This window comes from Biomphalaria glabrata, chromosome 5 (assembly GCF_947242115.1).
Source record: "Biomphalaria glabrata chromosome 5, xgBioGlab47.1, whole genome shotgun sequence".
Lineage (NCBI taxonomy): Eukaryota > Metazoa > Mollusca > Gastropoda > Planorbidae > Biomphalaria > Biomphalaria glabrata.
This window is the reverse complement of record NC_074715.1, coordinates 6,464,894-6,475,004: the sequence shown is the minus strand read 5'-3', so window position 1 is coordinate 6,475,004 and position 10,111 is coordinate 6,464,894. Positions and strand designations below refer to the sequence as shown.

Sequence of the window (10,111 nt, the reverse complement as noted above, 5' to 3'; positions counted from 1 at the left end):
CACATTGTATTGAGAGTTACACAAACGAGTAAACTCCCCCTAGTTTAAGCCGTGTGAATGCTCACTCCCTAGGTTCTAAAAATAGAACATAACTAAACATGCCTTCACTTACCTTGAGTTACATTCTTTCCTTAAAGAAATAGCAATGTGTTGTTGACAAGTAATATGGCAATGGAATCTTTGAAATACGCATCCAACGTTGTTATCTAAATGTAGATTGTACTAAGCACATAGTGTTATTCTACAAAACTTCACTTAGCCTAGCGTGCAACTGGTATAGGATGAATCATGTGTTCCACTGTTCCACCCAGGCCGTGCAGCACGTCAAGTTTACGGCTCTCGACAACTGGTCTAAATTTAGTAGCTAGCACCAACACAAAGCCGTGAGGTGGGTAACTCGGGTTTTAATGGCACAAGTACGATACTAGTTGCGTGAGTTTTTTACTTGCTCATTTGTATCCGAAAAAAAAAATGAATTGAATATAAAGACTTGGTATTAGCATCATGCTTCCAAAATATACATTTGACAATCTAACTCTTGACATACTAAACACAATTAATACGTTCCTTTACCAGATATCTCACTGTATAGATACTCATGTACTGTTCTCCTGCCTGAGGTACAGTACAGCTCAGCTCTATTCCTCCTTACAACTGTCATTCACTCTATCATATCACTACAGGCAATGGGCTTCATGCACTAACGACATCGATTTTTCAGGAATCGATTCGGAGCCTACACCACAAATTCGGTGCCCGCTTGCTTTCTAGCGACATAGCCACAAATGTTTTTTTTTTTCTTTGCAGGAGGTGAGCTGTCGATGGTTTCGTTTCCTGCGTTGACTTCAGTTTGTAATGAAAAGGAGAAAGTTTCTAGTTGTTGAAGTCTTCTTAAAATGTAACTAAGAAACTTACAACTACGAAACAAAAATAATTACATAGTCAAGTTATAAAGAGTCTTTTAAGCTAAAAAAAAATATAGATTTTTGACATTCTTCAAATTTGGAATATATTTTTAATACACACAAACCTTATAGTGCTAAAATACACATAAATCTTAGATAGAGTGCTAAAATACACATAAAACTTAGAGTGCTAAAATAGACGTACATAACTTTTTGTAGCTTGTGTGATCCAGAAGTTTGGAATAAAAGACCAAATTTTAACTAGTCAAAAGAGGGCCATGGGTTTCCGAATCGAAAGAGGGCTATTATAAATCGATCTATTGCAGCGGTTCTCAAACTGTGGTCTGCGGATCCCCAGGGGTACGCTAAACGAACGTAAGGGGTCCACAGAAAGATCAAAATTGTATACATTCATAATAGCTCCCTTCGCTTAAAGCCAGTTTAATCAGATCGGATAATTTGAATAATAATCAATAGGCCCCTCACTACTCTTTAAAATATCTATTACGAACTATTATATATTGACGCAGCTTGGAAAAAACAACAGCGGTTAATACTAATCCTGTTCTAGAATTATTGTTTACGCATGAATAACAAATTTACTTATTTACAAACTAATCAACGTTGTTCTTTCAATGTCTCTGTGTTTTCACCGCCATTCAAAGAAGTAGGTCAAGCTTCATGTTTCCAACTGACGACCTTGAGACTCCACGACACAATAACATCACTCTGGTTATTAATAATGCACATTTTAGGAGTAATTATTAATTTATACTGTGGTAATTCATGTTTGTTTAATTGTTTTACGCACGCCCATCTCACTGTGGATGGATACATATTTGAAGCGTGAGCAGATATCTGAAGAAGAGCAAGTCTGTAATGAAAAGAGTGGCACTAAACTGAGACACGATGCCGTACGAGAGGCCGCACCACGTAAGACAAAACTAAGTAAATATACTCCCGAATATTTATAATTCGGATTTCTTCCGTACAAAGGTAACAGTGATCAGCCACAAGGTGTCCTATGTTTCAATGCATTATCGAACGAAAGTTTTTGACCTGTTCAACTGAAGTGTTCATCTTGTAACAAATCATTATGAACTAAAAGACAAAGACGTAGATCATTTATATCTACCAAAAGTAAAAGTGTATGCAAATCAGCAGGAAATTAACAATGCGACAACAGTCATTGAAAAAGCTCTTAACGCCTCTTGTCCCTCCCCCCCCCCCCTTTCTCCACGCAGCCTATCTCTTCAAAGGACGGGCAAGTGTCGAGACAGTTATGGATCAGCGGAATCACAGGCTGTGCCAGATTGTAGCACTGAGTGTTGCGAGATGGTTAATGGTCCCCGGCTCCTGATTTTTCCTCAGGGTTGATTTCTGTAGCCTTTTTCCTGTTAAGGTTTAGCTGGAAGGCATCCATTAGAAGTTTGAATTCAAACCTTTCTTCTCCTAGCCGGGTATAGACATGTTAAGAAAGTTTAGAGAAATAAGATTATATTTATAAGTGCACTATTTCTTTCTGTACAAATATGACATCATCATATAATGTTCAAATAAATAAATGCATTTATATTGAACTTTGAACTGGGTAGGGCTCTCCTCAAAAATTCTGCAAATGTCCTACATCTGTGGCATTTTAGGTCTCGAGAAATTGCGAATTCTCGTGTGACTAAAGAGACCAATGCTTGATTACACAGCTGCGGTCACAGGTTCGGCATCATTAAATACCAGGCACTATTACACTTTCACTGTTCTTTCTACTTCTGGTGTGTATGCCATCTGCAATTTGGAACCCTTCCTTTATGCTTTCTCTCCATGTGGATCTATCCAGTGCCCCTTCTTCTTTAGTGTTAATGTCGATCCTGAAGAACTTCATGTCACATTTGCATACATCAGTATATCTTAAAAGTGTCTAACCAGCGGCTCTCCGGCCGTCTATCCAATGGCCTACATAGTAGTAAAAATCTGTCAATGTGGGAGAAAAAAGCGACTGTATAACGACTATACTTTTTTTCTAATTGTATAAAATAAATTATAATGTTTCTTGGATGTGCATTCAGATTCCTAGCCCAAACTTCCCGCAGGACGACGGGGTTCGAAGCTAGTACTAACGAGACACCCGAATGACAGTCCAGAGCGCATACCATAGAACGCGTAATTACCGAGCACGATATAGGCCTACCATTTGTGTATTAATTATGTAGTCTAAAAGAAGAAGAATTATAGTTTGTATGGTTTTTCAAAGGAGAATTTGTAGTACTTGAACTAAATCGTCTTGACCGCATCTTTTTTTTTCAACCTCCAAGGTAAAAGCCGCTATTAGTTTTGTATTATTTGTCAAATTTAGATCTAGATCTTAACAAACTAAAAGCACTTTTGACAATGTCATTGCACATTTCCTTAAATAAGTGAATCAGTTATTTGTACAAAGCTTATATCAACTCTCTCTGTTTGTCTGTCTGGTAAAAAGTTTGTACACGTTATTTCTCCCACGCCCAATCTCGTATCAAGCGAAATTTCGCCAAATTATTTCTTTAACCTGACAAAACAAGAATCAATTTTTAAAAAAAGCTATTGGTAATTATATATTTTGCTTGGTATCGCAAAAGGAAAAGAAATTTTATTTGATTGTTGGGGTGGTATAAGTTGAATTAGTTTTAAAGTTTTAAATTACAATACATAACTATAAAACCTTCTATTTTCATAAGCACTTCTTAGGCACAGTGGTTATTGTGTTAGCTTGATGTGGCTTTGAATACAGTACAGGTATATATATATATATATTTATAGATATAGATATGATTGTATGGCTAATCCTGTGTCGGAAGCAATGGATGTGCCCAGATGAGTCACTGGTTTTGGTTTCATCTTGAGACGGGCCAGAATCCGGAGTGACCGATCAAGCCAACTCTCACCCAGATTCCCCTCCTTTCTCCACCACCCCTTTCACAACTGGTCCAGATAAGTGATAGGAGCATAGCGTATTGAGAATGCTAAAAGCAGGAAATTACGCTAAACAAAAACAATTGTTAAAAATATTTCCAATCACACAAATGTATTATTCATAAATTTATTCCAAATTACTTGATAGAACTACGCCTAATATAAGCTTTGTTTTTTTTTTAAAGCATATCTTATACTTTGTTTGTTGGTATTCTGAAGGCAAGCTCTTTTGTTTTTAAGATTAGATTCAATTAGCAAACGTTTATTTTTTCGTAATTACACACCTTGTTTAAAACAAGATTGAATGAAACGGTAAATATAGTATGATCGTTTGATAACATGGACATTACCGTTTGATTGTCAATAGAGCTGAGCAGAAGGCTCTTCGAGCCTGCTTAAACAACCGTTCTGTCTGGAAGAGATCCAAGTCGATGCCTATATAAAGTATTGCTATTTCTGATATATCTGGTACTCCGGGCGCATGGACTAGAATGCATGGCCGAAGGCTTTTGGATATGTACCAAGCTAACCATGCAGGACTCGCAATTAGTGTAACGGTCCCTTGAAGAACGGCGCATGGATTATCGACAGGGACGTGGAAGCTCTCTTTCAACTCTGCACCGTGCAATGGGAAAGCTGTCGCATTCCCTTGGACACTCCCACAGAAGTTTTGTTTTGCTATTCATTTAGCCTATCACTTCCTCAAATGATCGTTTCCACCCGAGTGCCACGTTGAGGCAGAGTAGCGTACCCGGGTGGACATTACCAAACTGCCTTGTTGTCTGTCCCATCTAGGCGGGAGAGTATAAATACACAGCCGACTTCTTTGTTGACTCTGTCGTTAAGCCTGGCCTAATCAACGCATCTACAGAAGGAGACCGTTGCATTACTGACCTATGTGCGGGTCAAAAGACAGAGTTGAATCTATTAAAACTCCAAAATTACGAACTATGTTAAAATATTAAAAAAATGCACTTTTCTAAAAAAAAAAAAAAAAAAAAAAAAACAATCTGAGCAATTTGATGCACTTTTAATTTATAAATTACATATATACATTGTTACTTTTTTTTGTTTTTGCTACAAATAATTTTGGTTGAAATTCCATTAAATGTCCCAAACATTACACTAAACAGAAGGCCGACTTTTGGATATGTATCATTGGCATGGATAATAAACACTGTTGCCCTCGAGGCTCTTCAGGTGGTAGCTAGCCCTCGCCACATAGTGTGATGGAGTGGACGTTGGATCGTCCAAGGTTCTTTGTTTTTTCTCCCCCGTAGTTGAAACGATCTAGTAATTGTGTTACATGAAAAGAACTAGAGCGGCGCTTTGTTAAGAAAACATTTATGTACCATTGTCAGAGGCGACAATTCGATCCTTTATTAGTAGGTAATGCGAATGAATTTTAAGACACGGATTGTCAATAACACAACGTATTCACAGCATAACTTTATGTATTATTGAATGAAAATGTAATTTTGAGAATAAACACCAATTATTTAAGAAAAAAATGTTTCAAAAAGAACAGTTAAAAAAACATGCGAAACATTTCGTACAGCACAAACGTATAATAGATTTGGGGAGGAACTCTATAGTGACGATTATGATGATAAGAAAACGTATTACAATACAAAGCTCATATCAACTCTTTCTGTCTGAATGGAATCTTGTACACATTATTTTATCCACTTCTCGTATCACGTTGAAACTTTGCACAATTATTAATAGCCCCTAAATACATGAATCAATCGCAATTATTTTATCAATTAATTTTGTTTTATATACAAACAATAGAAAACTTTCTATTTTCATAAGCATTTGGCTGGCTCAGTGGCAATGTATCGGCTCTGAGGAGGGTTTAGTTACTTTTTTTCTTTTTATTGCTTTTAAAAAGCCATCACAGAAACCTTCTTCCAGAGACCCCCCCCCCCAACTGGTCCACTGTGTTCATACCGTGATTGCATATATATATATATATATAGCTCTCCTTCGTGGTCGAAGATGAGCGCATTTCTCATTTTCTATGGACTCGAAGATGGCTGTAAAGTCCAATCCTCTCTTTAAAAAGCCTGCATGTGTGGGTTAGGTCAGTTGCAGATAGGCCTGCTTCTTCTCTCAGCTTTTTGTTGGTTTGGCGCTCTTTCAAACTAGTTATTCTTCTTGCTTCAAATCTTGAGACTCCGAGACTCACAGCTTTACGCCATGACGAGCGATCGAGAGCTAGTGCTTCCCAGCCGTGAATGTCGATATCGCATTCTTTGAGAAGGAGCTCTTGAGAGTGTCTTTGTAGCGCTTGTATTGACCTCCCTGAGAGCGCTTTCCTGCACAAAACTCCCCGTACAGAAGTCGCTTGGGAAGGCGATTGTCTGGCATGCGGACTACATGTCCCGCCCATCGAAGTTGGGACCTTTTTACCGTAGCATTGATACTGAGCATGTTGGACAGCTTTAAGATTTCTTGTGTCCGGTATGTGGTTGGACCAACGCACCTTATGGTGCTTATAGATGGAAGGAGTTTAACTTTTTGGTGTGGCGGGAATATAGGGTCCAGGACTCTGATGCATATAGGAGTGATGGGAGAACTACAGCATTGTAGACTTTCAGTTTTGTGGATATGCTGAGTCCTCTCCATTTCCACACTTGTCCTTGAATATATATATATATATATATATATATATATATATATATATATATTTATATATTGTGTTTGATAAAACGTCATGTTTGCTACATCAAGTTTTGCTCAGTGTATTCTGATTGTCATTGTACTGTGTACACGTCTAAGTAGTCTGAGCCTGACTCGAGGATTGAGGTGTATCACTAGACGTGCTTTAGAACCCACGTCACCATCAAAATATATGACGTGACAATAGTTCAAATTAAATACAAGATTGATTCAAAATAATTGTTACAATTAGAATTACTTTTAATATAAGCTTTGTCTTTATAAAAAAAAGTATTTCTTTCTATTTTATTTATTTTAAAAATAAAAAAAAATTAGTTAATCTGGATTTATATATACTTCCGAAAACAAGAAGTAGCCGATGCACCTAAACTTTTCAAACTGTATATCATGACATTGATTTTCAATAGGATTTCCAATAGCTATTCTAGTTTTTGAGATCCAAATGTAACAGACGGACGGACGGACAGACTACACTAAATTAATAGCAGCTTTTCCCCATTTGCGGACTGCTAAAAAATAAATTCATTGATCTCAATGCACATTTGCTTGTATCGATTTAGAATTCACTAGAACCTAAATGATAATTAAACCAGTCAGTGTTATAATAAGTACTGGAATAATTATATAGCACACACACCCCACCCACACACACTTTCTTGACCAGCATTTCAACAGATAAATATTTAATTAAAAAGTTTCTGTTTATAACATTTTATCTTATAAAATGCAGACGTTACTTCAAAACGTGGATGATTATGTCCTACAATATGTAAGCTTAAAATTTGTTTTATACTAAGATATAGGCTAATCTTCGCTAGTTTCTCATTTATCCGACATTAGCAACACATTTGTTTCACTTATTAATGTAGCCTCACTGATTGTTGGTGAGAACTCTTAAAAAACATGCCGGAACAAGGGGAATTAATCAATTATTTTTTAGACAGGTATTACAAGAAAAAACGTTGCCATTATTAAAAGCTGAATCTTTTTGTCTTACAGCCGGGTCACGGATTTACAGCGTACACAATTACTTTCATCATTTTGTTTACTCCGTTACACAGGTTTCTAATACTTGTACCGAAATTCTGATTATTTTATATTGAAATGTTGCTACCTACTTTTAATTTTGTTTTGTAAAATGTTTGATATGTTTTGGTTAATCCTTCAGAATGGAAGATATAAACAGCTACACATTTAATAGTCCAAACTTCCCACAGGACAACGGTGGATTTTTAGTGAATTAATTCTTCCATTAGCTGTATGAGCCTACAGGCCGTATCGCGCGTGTAATAATTGGCAGCTGACATTTGTGCACAAAATACGCATGGTCGCCAAATATCAGTAGTTGCCTATTTTGTGGTTTACTTCCCTTTGCTATTAGGACAAGGTTCCGTGTATAATTGCAACTAGCACATTAGGTATCCAGTATTCTGCCACTAGTATTATTAAAAGACAACAGTTTGACTCGTTGTGACGGAATTTCTCTGTTTGCCACTACGAACTAGCAGGCAGGTGATTGTTTCCACGCGAAGTATATAGTCACTGTGTCTGACAAAGTTAGAATGTATGAAAACTCGTCTAATACAAATGTTTCTTTCTGTTTACACTTGATTAGTTGGTCTCTTTCAACTGGTATTGTTCACTTATGTTTACACTCGATTAGTTGGTCTCTTTCAACTAGTATTGTTCACTTATGTTTACACTCGATTAGTTCGTCTCTTTCAACTAGTATTGTTCACTTATGTTTACACTTGATTAGTTCGTCTCTTTCAACTGGTATTGTTCACTTATGTTTACACTCGATTAGTTCGTCTCTTTCAACTAGTATTGTTCACTTATGTTTACACTTGATTAGTTCGTCTCTTTCAACTGGTATTGTTCACTTATGTTTACACTTGATTAGTTGGTCTCTTTCAACTAGTATTGTTCACTTATGTTTACACTTGATTAGTTCGTCTCTTTCAACTAGTATTGCTCACTTATGTTTACACTTGATTAGTTCGTCTCTTTCAACTAGTTTTGTTCTTCTTCTTATCTTATATAATACAAACGTTACTTCAAAAAAGAAGATGATTTACGTCCTACGCGTCATGCATTCAGTCATGCATGTTAACCAATGACTTAAATTCTGCCAAGTCACTTGTTTTCCTGGCTAGCTCAGGCAACCCATTCCATGCTCTAATAGCACTAGGGAAGAAGGAGTATTTGTACAAATTTGTCCTAGCATATGGGACGAGGAATGTGCCATTATCTTTGTGTCTTTCAGAGTATTTTATTAAATTTTGTTCTTGTATTTGGAGATTATGGTTCAGTGTTTTATGTATAATTGCTTCTTTACTTTTGAGTCTTCTGTCCTGAAGGCTTTCTAAATTTAGTGATTTTACTAAAGGTGTTACTTTAGTCAAATGTGAATATTAGTTTGTTATGAATCTCACTGCTCTATTTTGTGTCTGTTCCAGTTTCTTAATGTTTTCTTGAGTTCCGGGGTCCCAAACAGAGGATGCATATTCTATTATTGGCCTAACCAAGGTTAAATAACATTTTAGTTTTATGTTCTTATTTGATTTATAGAAATTTCTTTTAATAAACTCTAATGCTTTTTTTTTTGTTACTCTTAATAACTGACATTTTTTTGGGTGGAAATTTGATTCCCATTTCTGTAATTCATCTAATTCTCTTTGTAAAATTTCTGTATCTTGTGTTGTTTTTATTGTTCTATGTATTATGCAATCATCTGCGAATAATCTGACTTTTGTTCCTGAACTAATGCAATTTGGTAAATCGTTTATGTAAATTATGTTCACTTATGTTTACACTCGATTAGTTGGTCTCTTTCAACTAGTATTGTTCACTTATGTTTACACTTTTTAGTTGATCTCTTTCAACAAGTATTGTTCCCTTATGTTTACACTTGATTAGTTGGTCTCTTACAACTTCAGTGAAATCCAGTAGGACGTCGGCGCCGTAGGCGCCATTATCCCGTTGATGGTTAGAAATGCATTTATCCAACCACCAGGCCTTGACATGGGGCTCTTCACCCCTGTCCTGTCTGAGGGCTCCCAACGGTAGACGGTCATATCGGTTGACTCGGCTAGACCGGGCCGTGTCGTGTACACAGCGCACCGTCCCCGGTACAGTATAGGAATATGAGACAAGCTCCCCGCAGTTATCACTGTTCGAGTGGGACCCAGGAACGGAGATCCCACTCGCTATAAGTGGCCGAGAACAGTGCTAACTGCGGGGAGCTTGTCTCATATTCCTATACTGTACCGCCACAATTCCGTGCAAGGACCGCCACTCCAGCCACGGTTCTGATGACGGTCCCCTTGTGGAACGGCGTGGCGGACTTTTTGGACTGGGTTCCGGGCGTTCTTTCCATCCCAACCCCGAGTGAGAGAAAAACAAAAGCTCACCCAGGGAAACCCGGCCGGGCCTGGTTCGCTACTCCTACTTAGCCTATCTAGTTTCCACCACTAGACGTTTCCACCGGAGGGCCACGATATGGCGACAGGTAGCTGACATTCCTCCGGGCTCTGATCTTCTTGTCAGCAAACAACTGAATTGAGGCTTGGAGT

At 37.3% G+C, this 10,111-nt stretch overlaps 1 protein-coding gene across 1 annotated transcript in view; it reads right to left on the bottom strand.

Moving 5' to 3' along the window:
* LOC106055511 (receptor-type tyrosine-protein phosphatase T-like) overlaps positions 1–127 on the bottom strand; it is a 54,090-nt gene extending 53,963 nt beyond the window's left edge. The window contains exon 1 of the mRNA XM_056029335.1: positions 113–127. The gene's annotated coding sequence lies outside the window, so the exon portion shown is untranslated. The remainder of the gene's footprint in view (positions 1–112) is intronic.
* Between the last annotated feature and the right edge of the window lie 9,984 nt (positions 128–10,111).